Source organism: Schistocerca nitens, chromosome 6, assembly GCF_023898315.1.
Source record: "Schistocerca nitens isolate TAMUIC-IGC-003100 chromosome 6, iqSchNite1.1, whole genome shotgun sequence".
NCBI lineage: Eukaryota > Metazoa > Arthropoda > Insecta > Orthoptera > Acrididae > Schistocerca > Schistocerca nitens.
In genome coordinates this window covers 477,991,284-478,013,035 of record NC_064619.1, presented here as the reverse complement: position 1 = coordinate 478,013,035, position 21,752 = coordinate 477,991,284, and positions in this window count along the sequence as shown.

Sequence of the window (21,752 nt, the reverse complement as noted above, 5' to 3'; positions counted from 1 at the left end):
ATGCAATTCAGAACCTGTAAGAGGTTTCCACCCAGCATATGCATAAAGTATGAAGAAGTGCAGATAAAAGAGGTCGACAGTCTTAAATTCCTGGGATTACAACTTGATAATAAATTCAGTTGGGAGGAGCACACCACAGAACTGCAGAAACGTCTTAACAACTTTGTATTTGCGATTCGAGTGTTAGCAGACATAGGTGACATAAAAATGAAAAAACTTGCATACTTTGCCTACTTTCATCCCATAAGGTCATATGGTATAGTATTTTAGGATAACTCTTCAAGTCAAACAAAAGTTTTCAGAGTCCAAAAGCTTGTAATACGTATTATTTGTGGAGTAAATTCACGGATGTCCTGTAGAAACCTGTTCAAAGAACTGGGTATACTAACTACTGCCTCTCAGTATATTTACTCCTTAATGAAATTTGTCCTAAATAATATATCTCTTTTTTCCAACAAACAGCTCAGTTCATACATACAATACCAGAAACAAAAATGATCTGCACAAGGACTTAAAAGCACTTACTTTAGTTCAAAAAGGGGTCCACTTCTCAGGAACACTCATCTTCAATAATTTGCCAGCAAACATAAAAAATTTAGTTACAAATAAAGATCAGTTTAAAAGGAGCCTGAAAGACTTACTAGTGGCCAACTCCTTCTACTCCATTGATGAATTTTTTAATAGAAACAAATGATGTATTGTGTATATTCATACTATTAGTATTGTTATTTCAGCTTAAAAAAATGACATGTTCCACATCCACGAGGATCTCCTCAGCACGGATCTATGGAACGAAAAACTAATCTAATCTAATCTAATCTGGTCTTCAGTCCAGAGACTGGTTTGATGCAGCTCTCCATGCTACTTTATCCTGTGCAAGGTTCTTCATCTCCCAGTACCTACTATAACCTACATCCTTCTGAATCTGTTTAGTGTATTCATCTCTTGGTCTGCCACTGCGATTTTTTACCCTCCACGCTGCCCTCCAATACTAAATTGGTGATCCCTTGATGCCTCAGAATATGCCCTACCAACCGATCCCTTTTTCTAATCAAGTTGTGCCACAAATTTCTCTTCTCTCCAATTCTATTCAGTACCTCCTCATTAGTTATGTGATCTACCCATCTAATCTTCAGCATTCTTCTGTAGCACCACATTTCTAAAGCTTCTATTCCCTTCTTATCTAAACTATTTATCGTCCATCTTTCACTTCCGTACATGGCTACACTCCATACAAAGGCTTTCAGAAATGACTTCCTGACACTTACATCTATACTCGATGTTAACAAATTTCTCTTCTTCAGAAATGCTTTCCTTGCCATTGCCAGTCTACATTTTATATCGTCTCTATTTCGACCATCATCAGTTATTTTGTTCCCCAAATAGCAATACTCATTTACTACTTTAAGCGTCTCATTTCCTAATCTAATTCCCGCAGCATCACCCGATTTAATTCGACTACATTCCATTATTCTCGTTTTGCTTTTGTTGATGTTCATCTTATATCCTCCTTTCAAGACATTGTCCATTCCGTTCAGCTGCTCTTCCAGCAGCGAATCTCAAAGTTTTTATTCTTCTCCATGGATTTAAATTCCTACTCCAAATGTTTCTTTTTTTTCCTTTACTGCTTGCTCAATATACAGATTGAATAACATCGGGGAGAGGCTACAACCCTGTCTCACTCCCTTCCCAACCACTGCTTCCCTTTCATGCCCCTCGACTCTTCATAAGTGCCATCTGGTTTCTGTATAAATTGTAAATAGCCTTTCGCTCCCTGTATTTTACCCCTGCCACCTTCAGAATTTGAAAGAAAGAATTCCAGTCGACATTGTAAAAAGCTTTCTCTAAGTCCACAAATACTAGAAACGTAGGTTTGCCTTTCCTTAACCTATTTTCTAAGATAAGCCGTAGGGTCAGTATTGCCTCACATGTTCCAACATTTCTACGAAATCCAAACTGATCTTCCCCGAGGTCGGTTTCTACCAGTTTTTCCATTCGTCTGTAAAGAATTCGGGTTAGTATTTTGCACCCGTGGCTTATTAAACTGATAGTTCGGTAATTTTCGCATCTGTCAACACCTGCTTTCTTTCGGATTAGAATTATTATATTCTTCTTGAAGTCTGAGGGTATTTCGCCTGTCTCATACATCTTGCTCACTAGATGGTAGAGTTTTGTTAGGCCTGCTCCCCCAAGGCTGTCAGTAGTTCTAATAGAGTGTTGTCTACTCCCTTGTTTCGACTTAGGTCTTTCAGTGCTCTGTCAAACTCTTCACGCAGTATCATATCTCCCATTTCATCTTCATCTATATTCTCTTCCATTTCTATAATATTGTCCTTAAGAACATCGCCCTTGTATAGACCCTCTATATACTCCTTCCACCTTTCTGCTTTCCCTTCTTTGCTTAGAACTGTGTTTCCATCTGAGCTCTTGATATTCACGCAAGTGGTTCTCTTTTCTCCAAAGGTCTCTTTAATTTTTCTGTAGGCAGTATCTACCTTACCCCTAGTGAGATAAGCCTCTACATCCTTACATTTGTCCTCTAGCCATCCCTGCTTAGCCATTTTGGGCTTACTTTCGATCTCATTTTTGAGATGTTTGTATTCCTTTTTGCCTGCTTCATTTACTGCATTTTTATATTTTCTCCTTTCATCAATTAAATTCAATATCTCTTCTGTTACCCAAGGATTTCTATTATGCCTCGTCTTTTTACCTACTTGATCCTCTGCTACCTTCACTATTTCGTCTGTCAAAGCTACCCATTCTTCTTCTACTGTATTTCTTTCCCCCATTCTTGTCAATCGTTCCCTAATGCTCTCCCTTAAGCTCTCTACAACCTCTGGTTTTTTCAGTTTATCCAGGTCCCATCTCCTCAAATTCCCACCTTTTTGCTGTTTCTTCAGTTTTAATCTACAGTTCATAACCAATAGATTGTGGTCAGAGTCCACCTCTGCCCCTGGAAAAGTCTTACAATTTAAAACCTGGTTCCTAAATCTCTGTCATACCATTATATAATCTATCTGAAACCTGTCAGTATATCCAGGCTTCTTCCATGTATAAAACGTTCTTTTATTATTCTTGAACCAAGTGTTAGCTATGATTAAGTTATGCTCTTTGCAAAATTCTACCAGGCGGCTTCCTCTTGCATTCCTCCCCCCCCCCCCCCCCCCAATCCGTATTCACCTACTACGTTTCCTTCTCTCCCTTTTCCTACACTCGAATTCCAGTCACCCATGACTATTAAATTTTCGTCTCCCTTCACTATCTGAATAATTTCTTTTATCTCATCACACATTTCATCAAGCTCTTAGTCATCTGAGGAGCTAGCTGGCATATAAACTTGTACTACTGTGGTAGGCGGGGGCTTCGTATCTAGAATATGGAATCAATTTGAGAGCCCCTGTCGATAGCATTCATTACTTCGTGAGTATAAAGAGCTAGTTGTGTTTCACAAGAACGATATTTTCTGAATCCATGTGTCGATTTATCTCATAATGTTCCAGAGTCCTGCTGCAAATCGACGTTAGTGATATGGGTCTGTATTTTCTTTCTTCAGTATTGGTGTGACCTTTGGAACTTTCCAGTCTTTCGTCGAGCGAGCGATTGTAAATGACTGCTAAGTATGGGGCCATTTTATCAGCATACTTTGAAAGGAAATTTATTGCTGTGCTATCTGCACCGGAAGATTTAGTGCTTTAAGTTGCTTCGCTACAGCAAGGATATCTATTTCTAAGTTACTCGTGTTGGCAGTTGTTATCGATTTGAGTTCTGGAACACTCACTTGGTCTTCTTTTGTGAAGAAATTTCGGAAAACTGTGTTTAATAACTGCGCTTTAGCTGCACTGCCATAAGTAATATTACCGTTGGTATCGAGCTGTGAAGCTATTGATTATCTTTCCGGTGATATGTTTTCTATAAGACCAGAATCTCTTCGGATTTTATGTCTGATTTCGAGACAGAGTTATATTGTGAAAGTTATTAAAAGCATCTCGCACTGAAGTCCTTACCCTTCCCTCGGGTTGGCGCTGGTGTTTTAGTTCTCATGTCAAACGAAGAAGACGTTAGTCGTCAGGTCTCTGTCAGGCTCATTGAACTTGCGCGCGCAACGACCTGATTGGCTCAAATTTTTCCCCAATAGTTATTTCTCAGTATAACATACCCAACAATATCCTGACAAGCATTTCAGACTGTTTCTGACTACCCTGTACACCAAGTGTCCCTCGTGAGAGCGCCTTGTCACGATTCTCGCGTCTCCCTCGCGTCGGAGGTTCGAGTCCACCCTCGGACAAGAGCGTGTGTGTTGTCCTCAGCCTAAGTTATCTTAAGTTAGATAAAGTAGTGTGTAAGCTTAGGGACCGATGACCTCAGCAGTTTGGTTCCATAAGATCCTACCACAATTTTCCAATTTTCCTCCTGAGAGCCGTCAAGCACATTTTCTCCGGCGTTTTGGGTGATGCTTGCAGTTTCGTTTATGGGATGTGCAGCTGGAATCACTACAAACAAATACTACTTATCATCTGTTTCATTTGACGCTCAGTGGTGACGGAAAGCGTCATCCTGATACAAAGAGTCATCGTCTTCGAACTGTTCCTCCACCATACGCAGTAGTCAGTGCTGTAAAATGTGCCCACATCCTTCAGCTGGTGACTACTGGCTCTACACTGGCAGTCATTCGCCAAATCCATACCCATCCATCGAATTGGCAGTGTTTCCAGCTTGACCGATCGCTCCAAATCACTAGATTTCAGTCATCCACTGTCCAACGGCGTCGCTGTTGAAAACACTTCGTGTGCCACTTTGCGCTAACTACAGAATGTGTTGCCGGTGAGGTGCATCTCGACTGTTGTACCTCATCCTCGGGCATGGATGTGTGTGATGTCCTTAGGTTACTTAGGTTTAAGTAGTTCTAAGTCTAGGGGACTGATGACCTCAGATGTTAAGTCCCATAGTGCTTACAGCCATTTGATTTCGAATGCCGATGTTTTTATTTAATGTCATATTTTTCCGTAATTTTCGGTAAATATATGAAATTGTAGTGGAACATTATTTTACTTTCACTGTGTGAAAGAGCCTCATTACTCTTTGAGCTCCCATCACGTCCAGTCTTTGACGGTGTGCGGAAAGTCTAGATGGTACGAAGATGAAGTCCGATTGTACTGGGGGGAGGGCGGGGGTGGCGGTGTGACTGGAATAGTAAGATTTCCGATGTGGAGAAATAGCGCATCAGTTGCGTTGAAAAACTGAAAAAGATGACCATAATCTAATGGTAAGATTGGTTTTTGCTGTGGGCTGAGACGTGTGAGGGGATATGTTGACGCATTGGCAGAAGTGAAAAAAAGAAAAAACGGGGAAATCAAAACGAAGTGTTGCATGGAAATCCGATTTGTAACGAAACCGAACGATGGACCCATCAGACACCTTTGTCGTGCTACTTACATGCAGTTATCACTGTTAGCAAAACGGTTATCGCCAAGCGTGAACGTGCATCCTTTTCCTTTCAGTTCTTGCTCTAAAGGGGACAGGCAGACCGCTTGCTTGTTGATGTACAGAATATCTAATAATAAATCAGTACTTAAATATACAGCTCTAAAGCCCGCAGGTTATTTACAATGTGTAGCCGACATTTTTATAGGGCGGTAAGTCGATATTTTTACCGTCGATACATCGTGTTTTGATAAAGGTATCCTGTTAAATATCGGGTCTCCACTATTTTTAAAAATATCATCAGTCCTACCTCATCCTTTTTAATTCCTTAGGCTGGGCGCAAATTGAGACGCGTATAGCGCGTGTGGCGCGACGCAGCGCAGCGCGCGTTTTTGTAACATCACAGGTTCAAATGGGACCGCGCAAATTGCGACGCGACGCGACTGGGACGCGACACGCGCCTGCGTCAGGTCGCGCGGCGTTGTGGTTGAGGCAGTTTCTCGCGCCGCGCGTCGCGCTTGCCTCGCTAGCATCGTGGGAAATTTGAGGAGGGGAGCGGAAAAGTAGCCCAGCCAAATGCTCACATGGGAACGACGCATATCAGCAGTGGTAGTATTGCCAATACGATAAATTTTGCCTTACTGTGTACTGAATTTTATTGGCTTGGGCAGTGTTTCGTTTCTAGCCATTTAAACGCTCCAGCTTTCTTCGTTAGCACGTTATACTTTTCTGTTATTTATATTTGCATAGTTTTCTTTTGTTTTTCTTCTGTCAAGAAAAATGTATACTTCAGTAACTGATGAGCCATTGGCCGCTGGAATTGCACTATATGCCTCCGTGATGTTTTCAGATCGCAAGAAGGGGCAGAGGGTAGTGAATAAGGAAGCAAGGAATATTATAAAATCGTGTGGTTAAGAATCAAGGCAGGAAAGCAAGGTTATATTCTCGCTGCCTAGTAAGCTAGCGTATCTGTACGATCTGTTACAAAAATTTAGAAAGGGATAATCTCCACAGGTGTGATCCCTTTGTTCTTGTGGTAAAAAGCGTCCAAGATCTGAAGTATAGAAGTTTCACTGTGATTACTCTGATATGTATGTAATAATGTAATACGACACACTGTACTACATGCATGTGAACAACAAATTTCCACTGCAAGCTAGAAACAGTCGAAAAGCAGTCACAAATAACAATGTTTTAATTGGTTCGCCGTGATGAGAAAAAGCATTTCAATTGTTGCATGGACATTATCAGCATTAATAAACTAAGTATACAACAACAGGCTACACAAATGAAGAAAATGGTCGGTATTATTACGAAAGTAGGAATATCCTAAAAGAGTGTTATGATTAGATATATTTAATTTGTTGAAATGTGCTGCTGACAAAGGCAGAGCTACTTTCATGACAATGTTTTTCGAACTCCATCTCACAAGACACACATCGCTAACTTGTGCATTCCTGTCGCGCACATTATCCTTCGCTGCTGACAATACACTGACCATTGTGTTGTGCGACAGATCAATTGTTTATTTTTCTCAATAACAACTATTTTATTCGCGATCGCGTATTGTCAGTTTGGCAAGCCCTAGGTGAGTAAACAGTATCTGGCATGTGCCTATCATTCCGCCTGAAGGAACGCTCGTCATTATTTTAATACTGCTCAAATCAAGAGAAGGAATAAAATCCTTTGGTAAGTTTCCATTTCCGTCGCTCACTGTTAAAAATACGATGGGTTACGGGGATTCCACCAAAATTCCAACAGAATTGCCAATCTGTTTTTGTGTGAGTTGTTAACCTTTTCTCATTCGAAGAAGCATCACCATTTATGAGTAAAGGCCACATTTCTCTTGGTGACTGGTTTAATTGTACTTCCTTTGTCACAATGTAATTTGCCAAACTCATCTCACAGCAGCTATTGAGACAGAATTCCGGAACGTAGGGCCTCATTAAACAAGTAATTGGCAATTACAGAGCTCAATAGCTTACGAAAAACTTCATAGTATCGGTTTGCAGTAACATAAAAGAAGAAATTTCATGTTTATTTTCATACTAGGAAGCTCTTGTTTCGCTAGCTGTCGATAACTCTTAAAAAATGACAGCCACTGGAGTGAAATAAATAAAAAAAGAAGTATAAGTAGTGATATATCGCCATAGATAAGAAGTTCCGTGTGTTTAATAATTGGCAAAACACTCTCCTCCTTGTGTGCTATCATTCGCCAAACTTTCGTTTCGACGTCTCGAGCGGTTTAGGAGATACGAGAGATGTTGCGAGTATTTCATTCTCGCGGGCGTGAGATCGGAAGTGAGCGCGCTACATGGGATCCATTTTCTCGAGATCGGAGGCAGATAGAGATCTCCTCCTAAGTCTAAACAAAAATTCAGCATGTTAGCTAAATTTCATAGGCAGAAACATATGGTGTAATAAGCACCAAACGCAAAATCATAGCGACCCCTAATTTTCGTTGCAAACTTTTTGAGTTTTGCGTAGTGTCTTTGTACATCACAATAAGAATGGTCATTAGCGAGGTGATGGGCACGAAGCTGACATATAACGCTACAAGTAAGGCAAAAATCATATATTTTCAGAGAATAGTTTCTGTAAAATCGTTTGAGAAAGATAAGAGGTTGCGCCCGCTTCGGTTCAGTCAGCGCAGAGCTTCGCCAGTCGGCGCGTGCGAAGTATGGTGTACGCGTCGCAATATGCGCTGCACCCGCGTGACCCGTGCGGCACGTGCGTGTCGCGCTGTAGTTTCGTGTCACGTCACACGTGCTATACGCTTCTCAATTTGCGCCTAGCCTTACGCACAGTCTTTCTGGTAGTTGAACTGCTGGTAGAAACAGTAGAGTTGGATAGTTTTAGCAGCGTTGAAATGTCCCTGATGGATTCGTTACTCAGGTGACATCCCATGACTAGTCGACATTCGAAATTAGTGAGTTTTCCTGACCGATCTGTTCTGCATTTACTTCTTTCCTGCCTGCTATCAACGCAATACTTCCCGCATCCCTTTATAAAGGTGGCTCCGCCTCTCGTGACATCTAGTGGTCTATTCCGCGTTACATAGGTGTGTCTGGATGCTTGTGATCAGGTAGAGCACGTGTAGCCGCTCCACGGACAGCTGTTAAGCAGGAAAGGTTATTTTAAGGGATCTGGCGAGATGCCTTTCTGGTTCGTAGGAGTCGTCGTGTTGCTGATAGATTAAAACTCAAGGCTCCAGCTCTTCTGAAAGAGAACAAAAAGCGAGAAGAGAGCTTGCGAGGGTTGTCCAAAACATCAATTTTGTCATCAAGTTTACTAGCTCGTCTGGAGTTGATACTGTTGAACGTTCATTAATTTTATTTGGACGGCTTACACTTGTCCTGTTCCGTCATCCATCATGAAAAACTATGTGATTTATTTATCTTTTTACGGAAATAGTTTCCAACTTCCAAAAATCACATTTAAGACGTTTCAAGTAGTTAAGCGTTCCACAAATCATTTGCACGACAGTAAGTTGTAGTTACGAGGCTCTCCTTTTCAAGTTTTTACAAGCACCATCAGACGACACAATTGATTAGTGACTTTGCCCGCATCTCGTGGTCGTGCGGTAGCGTTCTCGCTTCCCACGCCCGGGTTCCCGGGTTCGATTCCCGGCGGGGTCAGGGATTTTCTCTGCCTCATGATGGCTGGGTGTTGTGTGATGTCCTTAGGTTAGTTAGGTTTAAGTAGTTCTAAGTTCTAGGGGACTGATGACCATAGATGTTAAGTCCCATAGTGCTCAGAGCCATTTGAACCATTTTTTTTTATTAGTGACTTTACTGTTTTTTTAAAGTATGTGATTTGTTGTTGGTGTTAAACAACGACAGCTAAGTAATTAAAACAGTTGTTTGTTCAGAGGCAGCCTTTAAAGAAACAGTGTTGTGAAAAAAAGTAGTTTTTTTGTTGGTTGACATGAACTGAAAAGGTTACATTAAATGTATTCGTATTTGTGAATATGGACAACCATTAGCTGTACATTGGAATGACGACAGTGAAAATTTATGCCAGACAAGGACTTGAATCTGGAATTTCCGCTTATCGCGAGCGCTCACGCACAAGACACGACACACGCACAGACTCAAACCTACAGATGTCATCAACTATCTGTCGACAACGTGTACTCGTACACCCATATGTATGTTAACGTACAAGAGAGACATTTTACTTGAACGAAATTAGAATTACATCAATACCTTCAGCTGCTAACGGGCGTTGATACATATCGTCGGGGACAGGTGAAAATGTGTGCCCCGAACGGGACTGGAACCCGGAATCTCCTGCTTACATGGCAAATACTATATCCATCTGATCCACCGAGGGCACAGAGGATAGCGCGACTGCAGGGACTATCTCGCGCACGCCTCCATCGAGACCCACATTCTCACCTTGTATGTCCACACACTTCCCCCATGAACCATGGACCTTGCCGTTGGTGGGGAGGCTTGCGTGCCTCAGTCTGGCCTTGTAACATTAACCAAAACGGCCTTGCTGTGCTGGTACTGCGAACGGCTGAAAGCAAGGGGAAACTACAGCCGTAATTTTTCCCGAGGACATGCAGCTTTACTGTATGATTAAATGATGATGGCGTCCTCTTGGGTAAAATATTCCGGAGGTAAAATAGTCCCCCATTCGGATCTCCGGGCGGGGACTACTCAAGAGCACGTCGTTATCAGGAGAAAGAAAACTGGCATTCTACGGATCGGAGCGTGGAATGTCAGATCCCTTAATCGGGCAGGTAGGTTAGAAAATTTAAAAAGGGAAATGGATCGGTTAAAGTTAGATATAGTGGGAATTAGTGAAGTTCGGTGGCAGGAGGAACAAGACTTTTGGTCAGGTGATTACAGGGTTATAAATACAAAATCAAATAGGGGTAATGCAGGAGTAGGTTTAATAATGAATAAAAAAATAGGAGAGCGGGTTAGCTACTACAAATAGCATAGTGAACGCATTATTGTGGCCAAGATAGACACAAAGCCCATGCCTGCTACAGTAGTAAAAGTTTATATGCCAACTAGCTCCTCAGATGACTAAGAGCTTGATGAAATGTGTGATGAGATAAAAGAAATTATTCAGATAGTGAAGGGAGACGAAAATTTAATAGTCATGGGTGACTGGAATTCGAGTGTAGGAAAAGGGAGAGAAGGAAACGTAGTAGGTGAATACGGATTGGGGGGGGGGGGGGGGAGGAATGCAAGAGGAAGCCGCCTGGTAGAATTTTGCAAAGAGCATAACTTAATCATAGCTAACACTTGGTTCAAGAATAATAAAAGAACGTTTTATACATGGAAGAAGCCTGGATATACTGACAGGTTTCAGATAGATTATATAATGGTATGACAGAGATTTAGGAACCAGGTTTTAAATTGTAAGACTTTTCCAGGGGCAGATGTGGATTCTGACCACAATCTATTGGTTATGAACTGCAGATTGAAACTGAAGAAACTGCAAAAAGGTGGGAATTTAAGAATATGGGACCTGGATAAACTGAAAGAACCAGAGGTTGTAGAGAGTTTCAGGGAGAGCATAAGGGAACAATTGACAGGAATGGGGGAAAGAAATACAGTAGAAGAAGAATGGGTAGCTCTGAGGGATGAAGTAGTGAAGGCAGCAGAGGATCAAGTAGGTAAAAAGACGAGGGTTAATAGAAATCCTAGGGTAACAGAAGAAATATTGAATTTAATTGATGAAAGGAGAAAATATAAAAATGCAGTAAATGAAGCAGGCAAAAGGGAATACAAACGTCTCAAAAATGAGATCGACAGAAAGTGCAAAATGGCTAAGCAGGGATGGCTAGAGGACAAATGTAAGGATGTAGAGGCTTGTCTCACTAGGGGTAAGATAGATACTGCCTACAGGAAAATTAAAGAGACCTTTGGAGAGAAGAGAACCACTTGTATGAGTATCAAGAGTTCAGATGGCATCCCAGTTCTAAGCAAAGAAGGGAAGGCAGAAAGGTGGAAGGAGTATATAGAGGGTTTATACAAGGGCGATGTACTTGACAATATTATGGAAATGGAAGAGGATGTAGATGAAGATGAAATGGGAGATAAGATACTACGTGAAGAGTTTGACAGAGCACTGAAAGACCTGAGTCGAAACAAGGCCCCGGGAGTAGACAACATTCCATTAGAACTACTGATGGCCTTGGGAGAGCCAGTCATGACAAAACTGTACCATCTGGTGAGCAAGATGTATGAGACAGGCGAAATACCCACAGTCTTCAAGAAGAATATAATAATTCCAATCCCAAAGAAAGCAGGTGTTGGCAGATGTGAAAATTACCGAACTATCAGTTTAATAAGTCACAGCTGCAAAATACTAACGCGAATTCTTTACAGACGAATGGAAAAACTGGTAGAAGCGGACCTCGGGGAAGATCAGTTTGGAATCCGTAGGTAATACTAACCTTACGACTTATCTTAGAAGAAAGATTAAGAAAAGGCAAACCTACGTTTCTAGCATTTGTAGACTTAGAGAAAGCTTTTGACAACGTTAACTGGAATACTCTCTTTCAAATTCTGAAGGTGGCAGGGGTAAAATACAGGGAGCGAAAGGCTATTTACAATTTGTACAGAAACCAGATGGCAGTTATAAGAGTCGAGGGGCATGAAAGGGAAGCAGTGGTTGGGAAAGGAGTGAGACAGGGTTGTAGCCTCTCCCCGATGTTATTCAATCTGTATATTGAGCAAGCAGTAAAGGAAACAAAAGAAAAATTCGGAGTAGGTATTAAAATTCATGGAGAAGAAGTAAAAACATTGAGGTTCGCCGATGACATTGTAATTCTGTCAGAGACAGCAAAGGACTTGGAAGAGCAGTTGAACGGAATGGACAGTGTCTTGAAAGGAGGATATAAGATGAACATCAACAAAAGCAAAACGAAGATAATGGAATGTAGTCAAATTAAAACGGGTGATGCTGAGGGGATTAGATTAGGAAATGAGACACTTAAAGTAGTAAAGGAGTTTTGCTATTTAGGGAGTAAAATAACTGATGATGGTCGAAGTAGAGAGGATATAAAATGTAGACTGGCAATGGCAAGGAAATCGTTTCTGAAGAAGAGAAATTTGTTAACATCGAGTATAGATTTAAGTGTCAGGAAGTCTTTTCTGAAAGCATTTGTATGGAGTGTAGCCATGTATGGAAGTGAAACATGGACGATAACCAGTTTGGACAAGAAGAGAATAGAAGCTTTCGAAATGTGGTGCTACAGAAGAATGCTGAAGATAAGGTGGGTAGATCACGTAACTAATGAGGAGGTATTGAATAGGATTGGGGAGAAGAGAAGTTTGTGGCACAACTTGACTAGAAGAAGGGATCGGTTGGTAGGACATGTTTTGAGGCATCAAGGGATCACAAATTTAGCATTGGAGGACAGCGTGGAGGGTAAAAATCGTAGAGGGAGAACAAGAGATCAATACACTAAGCAGATTCAGAAGGATGTAGGTTGCAGTAGGTACTGGGAGATGAAGAAGCTTGCACAGGATAGAGTAGCATGGAGAGCTGCATCAAACCAGTCTTAGGACTGAAGACCACAACAACAACAATGTCCACACACTATATTCGTAGTGTCCCACCCCGACACACTCATTACTCGTGGAAGACATTCTTACCAAGTCCCGTAAGGGTTCGGGGAATATGTGTGCATCCGCACAGAAGAAGAAGGTCATGGTCAGTGTTGCCAGAACTATATACTTATATGGATATGGTGTCTGTTCTTTCGGACATGCCTGAACCATATCCATGTAAGTATATAGTTCTGACAACACCGGCTATGACCTTCTTCTTCTGTGCGGATACACACATATTACCTGAACCCTTACGGGACATGTCGGTGGATAAATGTGATGCTGCAGTGTCTTTGTTGTTCCGAATACGATGCAATGTTCCTTTGGGCATGCATGCCTGCAACTGCGTATACGTTTCTTGTATTTCATAACTGCTGTAGTTACCACATTGCCTGTTCCTTCGGGCACGCATGCCCGTCCAAAGGAACTTCGCTGCGTATCCGGAATAACAAAGGCATTGCAATACCGTATCGTATGAAAGGAACAGAATGCTGCAAGCATTATCAAAAACTATTAATTATGGAAACTAAAAGTGAACCAACGGAAAAGGCAAAGTGATGGTAGTACGGAAAAATTAAAAACAATATAAAAATTGATGACGTCAGAACTGTTCAGGTAGTATAATCTCTGAGGACAATAGATGCTTATGAAGAGAGGGACTGCATTGGTAAAACAGGCACGTATGACAAAGAGAGCCAGCAAAAATATGAAAACAGGTGTCAGACAAGCACTTGTATGGAGTCCACCGCTCTACAGAAGCAAAGTTACACATTGGGTATATTGGAAAGGAATCGACTTGAAACTGCTGATACGTGGATATGGCGAAACATGACAACAACGAGCTGGACAGAAAGAAAAATCAACCTGAAAACGTTAAGGAAAGTCAACGAAGAGAGACAGTTATTAAAGGAAATGGAAAAGAAAAATATACAATCCTTGGTGTCATGTTTCTTGGTGACAAGATCATAAAATAGTATTGAAATAAAATTGTTTCAGAAAATTCTTTATTATTATACTCTTTCTTATTTTGGAAATAATTGTCCACTGGGTTGGGTCAAAATAAATTTTTATTTCATGATCATATACAATCACGCTTTCACTGTAAATATCAGAGTCATATTGAAACAAACTAGAAGCTTTTCTATGAAATTTGATCCAGGCATTCTTCATTGTATATAAATTTTTTGTCACTGGCGATTCTCGACGCTGTGTTTTCTGTATCCTCACACTGCACAAGTCATCAGACACAAATTTTCCTTCATTAACGTTCTCGAAGGAAAAGACATCGAGAAGAGGGTAGTCTATGACAATTACATGGAACTGAAATGAACAGCCAATGACAGAAGAGAGTGGTTGCATCTACATATGGATATGAGATTTTACGACATTGCATCAAATAGCTTCGATAACTTTTGGTTATCAGTCGCCTTTATAGAAGACCGTTTATGACTGGATCACAAAATTTTGTCCCAGCCATGCTTCGTCAACAATGAATTTCATGAAAATCTATCAGAATCGGTTGTTGTTCGGAAGTAACATGGATGCTGGTGCACAGTGAATCAAGTGGACCGGCGCGTGAGTTGCAGTGAAATAGAGCCGTAGGTGACTGTCGTACAATCGATTTACACGAGCATTTAACTGTGAAAGAGACCGGTCTCCGATGGATTGCGCACGATAGCTCGTGGCAACTGATGCAAGGAAATGCTCAAAAATTTCGACTGTGGAAGTGAAAATTCTGTATGATAACAAAATAACAGGAGATAAAACTGGAGCATACTCGTGCGCAGGGTCGGTTTAAGGCGTAAGCGGACGTTTGGGGCGTGAGGCTGACAGGAGCGTCAGGAGCCCCCAAGCGCAAAATTTCTATACGTAGTATGTTATAATTGCTAGCGAAAACTGGTAAGTGTGAAAGCATACGTCCATAAAAGCAAAAACATTACCCTGACTTTAGTATCAAGTACTGACGAAGTTAGTGTATGTGTATCTGAAACGTAAGCTTTTCTAGTTAATCACCGTCCAAGTGGGCTCAAATTTCACGCAGGGCATACTTTAAAAAGAAGTCAGCACGTTACGTGTTACAGTTTACTGTGACTTTTACCCGTGAAAGGAGATGTTCCCCGTGCCGCCCTCACATTTAGAGGCATTGTTGCCCTCGCCTCCGAAGTGAGTTATGAATTCTTTCAAACAGCCCCGGACCATATCGTAAATCTTGATAAGACTTTTCGATTCGTCACCCCAGATCTTCAACCACTTTAACGGTTGTGCATATACTAAACAACTGTAGGAGTCGTACAAGATTTTATTAACAGTATCTTTCTCTTCTGCACCACACACAAATTTACATTTTCCTTTGCAGTTTCATACATAAAAGTTTTGACCATTTTTATCACATTTCAACTACTTTCACATCACTTTCAACTACTTTATCACATTTCAACTACTTTCACAGCAGTCTTGCATTTAACTACTTACTACTGAGCTTTCTTCACATGTAACTTACAACGTACTCGGTTAAAATACAACTACTTTCGTGACAAACTTCCTAAAATTTAGCTACTTACTGGTGCGTTTGCGTCACACGTAACGTAAAACCTATTGAGTTAAACGGTGTTTTTGTTTAGCGCGTCAACATACACGGTCCAGTCAACTTAATATGACCACTTGTCAAACGCCTGGATAAACAGCTTCTGCAGCATGGGCGTGAAGTAAGAGAGTCGATGAGGTCCTAGAAGGTATCTACAGGGATGTGCTCCAGTGCTGTGGCCACATGCAATAGGTTTCACGGTTGGGGATCCATGACACAAGCGGCCCGATCGATTCTCGAATGGCCTTAAATTCGTGGGTGGGAGAAGGGTTGGGTGTCAGGGCAGCACGGTAAACTCATCCTGGCGAACTTCGAACCATGCATGCACACTGAGAGCTGTATGACACTTTGCATTGTTCTGCTGGTAGATGTCATCATGCAGAGGAAAAACAAACTACATGTAGCGGTGTTCAAGGCTCCCTAGGATAGATGCTTGCTTGTGTTGATCCATTGTGCCTTCCATAGCGACATGAACACCGTGCGAATGCAACGAAAACATACGCCAGACCATAACTTTCCCTTCTTCGCCCGGATTCTTCCGACGATTGTTGCAGGGCCATGTATGCCAAAGGCAATCTGTCCGATGGGATATGAAACGTGATTCATCCGAAAAGGCCTACGTCGCCATTCAGTGGAATTCAAGTTGTGGTATTGGCGTGAAGATTCCAGTCTTTGTCGTCGTTGAAGAGCAGTCACCATAGGAGCATGAACAAGGCACATGCTGCAGATGCCGATACACATCTTTCTTTCGACGGTCGTTGACAAGGCACTGTTGGTAGCTCCTTGATTCAGGCTCAACACTTGCACGTCTATTCGTCCGTATTCATCTCCACTGCCGTCGTTCACCTCTGTCGTCTATGACCCGTGGTGTACCACAGTTGCTTGGGTGCTGATTTTGGATAGCGCCGTTTTGTCATGTGCGGTATACTTCAACCACGGCGACAGACGAACAGTTTACAGACTTCCGGAAATTCTTCCATCCTTGGCCCGAAAGCCAATTATCATCCCCATTTAGGCGTCAGATAAATCGCCCAGCTTCCGCATTACGTCAAAGATTGCACTGTTATTCGCCTCCTCCCGACACGTTAGTACAGGTACCTTCCGATTGTGGGAGGTTATTGCACGTTGACGTCGAAAATAGGTGGTGGTCACATTAATGTTACTGGACTGTGTAAAATTAAATGACAGTTTGTTGTAGTTTCGTTCCACTCTTTCTTTTGGAAAGTGTGAACGGTGCCCATCTTTTTCGCTTTTCATAGTTTTTTATTTCATGCATTCCTAATTTCGCAAGTTTATTGCTTTTGCTGTGTAGTTGAGCATGTGCCGGTACTTGGGAAAAATAAATAATGGAGAGCTTCTGATTTTTTTTTCTTTTGAGATCAACAACATTTACCTTTACCCTTGTCAAGAATTGAATCTCTCTCTGTTCGATATGAATGCGTAGGTGAGTGTTTTCAAATGGACCAGGGTAGAGCAGAAGAATTTTTTTCCTTAGAGAATAACAATACCAGCCTCCTTGCTTCCGTTTCTTCGATGTCCAGTAACACAGCCTTCTTACATTTTTTCGTGTTCGCTCCATTAGCTAGCAAAAGGCGCCGTCCCCTTCGAGCAAAAAAAGGACTCCGTTTTTAATGGATGCCCTGGAGCTAGTTTTTTGAGACACTCTTGCTTCAGTCTCCAGGGAGTGAATAGTCTGTTCTACTGGAAAATGGTTTATACGTCAGGTTGCTTTGTGTTGGTTTGTGAGCCATTTGGTGCTGGCTCGATTTCGAGTGTGTTAGCCCAATTTGCCTAAAGTTGGCAGCGACCGCTTTGGTGGATTTGACGGGGCTGCTTCTATCGGTGAGCTGAAGCGCTCTCTTAGAGTCGGCCCGTGGAAGTGAAACAGTGAAGTTCTGCTCCATGGCTGTGACTCGTTGTCAGCAGTAGTCAATGTTTATCTGTGGAGTTCTGCTCAGAGCCCGTAAGGAGTTAAGACGCAACTGTGGTAACGCTGACGTCCAAATCTGCTAGGTGCAAGGGGTAGACATCCTTCTCACTCAGCTATGGGCAGCCTTTGTATTCTAGTGCCCGGCATCCCTTTGTGAATTACGAGACGCGATGGTGCCTTGGTGAAGCTGAGTCATTTGTTGGACGACAAATGTACTTGCTAATTATGGAACGAGGTGTGAACTGGTACACTCTGCAGTATGGTGGCCGCAGGTGAGGAGGTCGTTTGCAGAAACTGTTGACCAAACCGCTGGATGCATCGTTTGGCAGGGTACTGTTTGGAAAAATGAGCATCGTGTGTGTTCTATGCATGAGTTGTTCCCTTGAAAATGAGCTGTTTGCCTGGACCATTCTCTCTGCATATTATTGTCCTAAGGATCCACCTTGAATACCATTTGTATATTTAACAGTGGTTTTTGATGGCCATTTGCCCTCTGCTTAACTTCTAAGTTTAACGCTAATCTTACCACTTACAGTAAGTTGTGGAATTCAGATTTCCTGTTTACCTCAGTGAGAACCGTTGTGCAGTATGACAAGTACGTAAGCTGTTTGTTACGAGGATGGTTTGAAAAGTTCTCGGAATGGAATAGAAAAAAGTACTTACATCACTGAAACTTTGTTTTGTTTTTCAATGTAGTCTCCTTGTAGATTAATGCACTTGATCCAACGATGTTCCAGTGCCTTGATCCCATCTCGAAAATGAGCCTCCAGGCCTGCAAAATAGTTGTCAACTCCTTCTATCATTTCTTCGTTGGAAGTGAATCTTTGTCCACCAAGGAAAATTTTCAGTTTTGTGAAGAGATGGTAGACTGACGAAGCCATATCAGGTGAATAACGCAGGTGTGGCAACTGTTCGTACCTTAGTTCGTGTAATTTTGCCATGGCGACGGCACATGTGTGCGGGCGCGCATTGTCTTGACGCAAAGATGACTTTCTTCCTTGCTAAACCTGGCCTTTTTTCGCGTATCTTTTGTTGCAATTTGTCCAGGAGGTTAGCATGGTATTCTCCAGCAACTGTTTGCCCAGTGAGGAGATAATCTACAAACAGAATCCCCTTCGTGTCCCAGAACACTGGTTCCATGACCTTTCCCGCCGATGGAATTGTCTTTGCTTTCTTTGGTGGCGGAGAATCAGCATGTTTCAACGGCTTTGCCTGTTGCTTGGTCTCTGAGGTATAGTAGTGCACTCAAGTTTCATATGTGGTCACAAACCGGCGCAAAAAGTTTTGTTCGTTTCTCCTAAACCGGGCCAAACGTTGTTCTGATATGTCCATTCTCATGCGTTTTTGATCCAGCGAAAAGAGTTGCGGCACCATCTTTTAAATAATTTTTTTCATTTCTAATTCTTCAGTTAAAATGTGATATGCTCTTTCAGATGATATCTGGCAAGCGTGAGCAATTTCACTCACTTTCAATCGACGATCCTCCATGACCATTTTGTGCACTTTTGCAATGATTTCTGGAGTAGTGACACATCTTGGTCGATCACTGCGCGGATCATCATCTAAGCTCTCCCGATCAAATTTAAATTCGTTTGTCCACTTGGCAACAGTTGAATATGAAGGAGCATTAAGTACTTTACGAAGTACTTGATCACTGCTCGAATCTCGATTTTTTCCATCTTCGCAAACCACCACTCGGGAACTGCAACAGAGCGACATCACTGCCCCAGCTCTCTTCAAAGAGCACTAATTTGGCACGTGTTTATAAGCAACAGTCCAATGAATATCACGTGAACAACTGGTTGCGCTAGTGCTGACGTCTTGTGGTTATTCCCAGAACTTTTCGAACTACCCTCGTATAAATCATTTATCTGACGTTGTGCAGAAACAGAGTAATTGAGTTTGATTTAAAGTTGACCTTAGTTAAACTCATGAAGTTGAAGTTTTCCAGTAGGTCAGTGTTATTTAAATGTTGTTAAAGAGGTCATTACGTACAGCTAAAATCACAAGTCTTAAATTTTACTTGTTGCTGAGCTTTTGAGGGTCCTTGTTTTAAAGATTTTTTAGTTACCTAGAGCTACTTAAAAAAATTACTTGTTGCTCATTTTTTAAGATTCCTTGTTTTAAAGATTTTTTAAATTATTTATGGCTAAACTTTATTTAAGATCTTGTTGCTCAGTTGTTAAAAGGAATCCTTAGAATTTCACTATCTGGCTGGCCTAAAGATTTTATGTTGCGCATCTATTGTAATGTACCTTCTCTGTGTTTAGTTTTGTCTTAAACGTCCAAGAGGTCAGTCAGAAAAATCCGTTCCCTGAGGGTCGAAACTCCATAACTGTAAAATTAAATTTGAAGTGTTCTCCCTGTTGTGAAATCCTACATTACGTAATGAGATGTTGCCTTGTTGTTCACTGATTCAATAAAGAGAATGTTTAGTTTGTTAAATATTTTCGTGGCCTAGATGCTTACCGCTCAACCTAAATCCTTGCTCCGTATGTTGTTGGTGATTAAAATATCTGCACTTTCATGTTCAGTTAGTAATTAATAATGATTTTCTAGTGACGCTCGTGCTTGAATCTAAGTAAATTCGGGTATAACGTAAGGTCTTGTGATCATGATTTGTCCTCAGGCAGTATCTGTCCACGAGGCCTTATCGTGTTAGTTTGTTGCCAAGTTCAGTGTTCAACGCCCTGCTATGATTATTTAATGTCTTTGGCTTCGCGGAGTGTTAATTTGGCGTCTATGCAACGTAAATGAAGTTTTCCGGTGTAACGCACCAAGCAAGATGGCGCAATGGCTAGCACATTGGACTCGCATTCGAGAGGACGACGGTTCAATCCCGCGTCCGGCCATCCTGATTTAGGTTTTCTGCGATTTCCCTAAATCGCTCCAGGCAAAGGCCAGGATGGTTCCTTTGAAAGGGCACAGCCGATTTCCTTCCCTTTCTTTCCCGTGACCGATGACATCGTAGTTTGGTCTCTTCCCTCAAACAACCCAACCCCAGTGTAACAGACTTTTGTTACAATGAATGATGGCCCCCTTTGCTGTTTCCCTATAGTTTAAATTCCACGTATCATTATTCCACTTAACGGCCTTCAGCGAGCTTTCCTACTATCATTCAAGTGCAGTCCGTTGTGATTTCTGTTTCATGCAATACGTTTGGTAGATTGAACCTGTTCTTGATTTCGAATCTGTGTTTTATGGTTAAAATCCTTTCTATAAGAAAGAGCTCAGTTGACTGAGTATAATGAACACCGGCATCCAAGATTATTTCTGTAGAAGATTTTGTTCGAATTCATGTGTTTTACTTTCACGGTTTGTCTTTGGTTCCCTTATCTATTCGTATCCTCCGTCTGTAATCACTTGGTACTAATTATCCTGAGCGTAATGAACCGCTAAATTCATGACAATCTTTCGCTGGATCAGATTTCATCTGAATAATTGGGTTTTGCTAGACTTAGATTTTCTCTTTCCCTTGTGTGACTGACTATTTGGGACGATCAAGTAATATCCTTTTGTTCTTATCAACCCAAAACATCTCATCCTATATCCTTGCTGATTAACTTAATCAATTAGAAAAATATCTCCTGTGTAAAGGTGTAAAGGACCAAATTAACTAATTTTTGTTTGTGATATAATGATTGTTTTTCTCTGTGGAAGGGGAGTTTTACGTTATAAATGGCGATTATTTTAGATATGATCTGCAGTTGATTTTCCCTCTTTCCACTCTCCATTCCGGGTCGGGTTTCATACGTATTTACTAACCACGACGGACCATCCCCTAAGAGACATCCTTACAGTAACAGCGTCCGAAAGAAGTGTTGAGTCTCCGTATCAGAAAAGAATCCATAAAGAATCGATCGCGACGTATAGTCGTACAGAATCGCAAGTGTACTTTTCCGTTGCGCTCCTTAATGTTTTAACTATCAACTCAACTAGGGCTTATTCTACAATTATAGTTTTGGTACAGTACGACCTTGCACCTAAGGTGATCGGCGATACTGTACAAGTAAGAGTACCAGAACTAAAGTATTTCATCACGACTGCCTAAGAAATCTCAGTATTCGAATAAAATCCATTTCATATGGTGAGAGAGGAAACTCCCTAGGAATAGTAGTTACAAGAGAGACCTGGCAGTGAACAAAAGCACGGTGAGTCTTTGGACTACGCGTCTGTCGTCATTGCAACAAAGTAACAACCTTGGGTTAGGTTAAGCGAATGAAAGTTGGTAGAGATC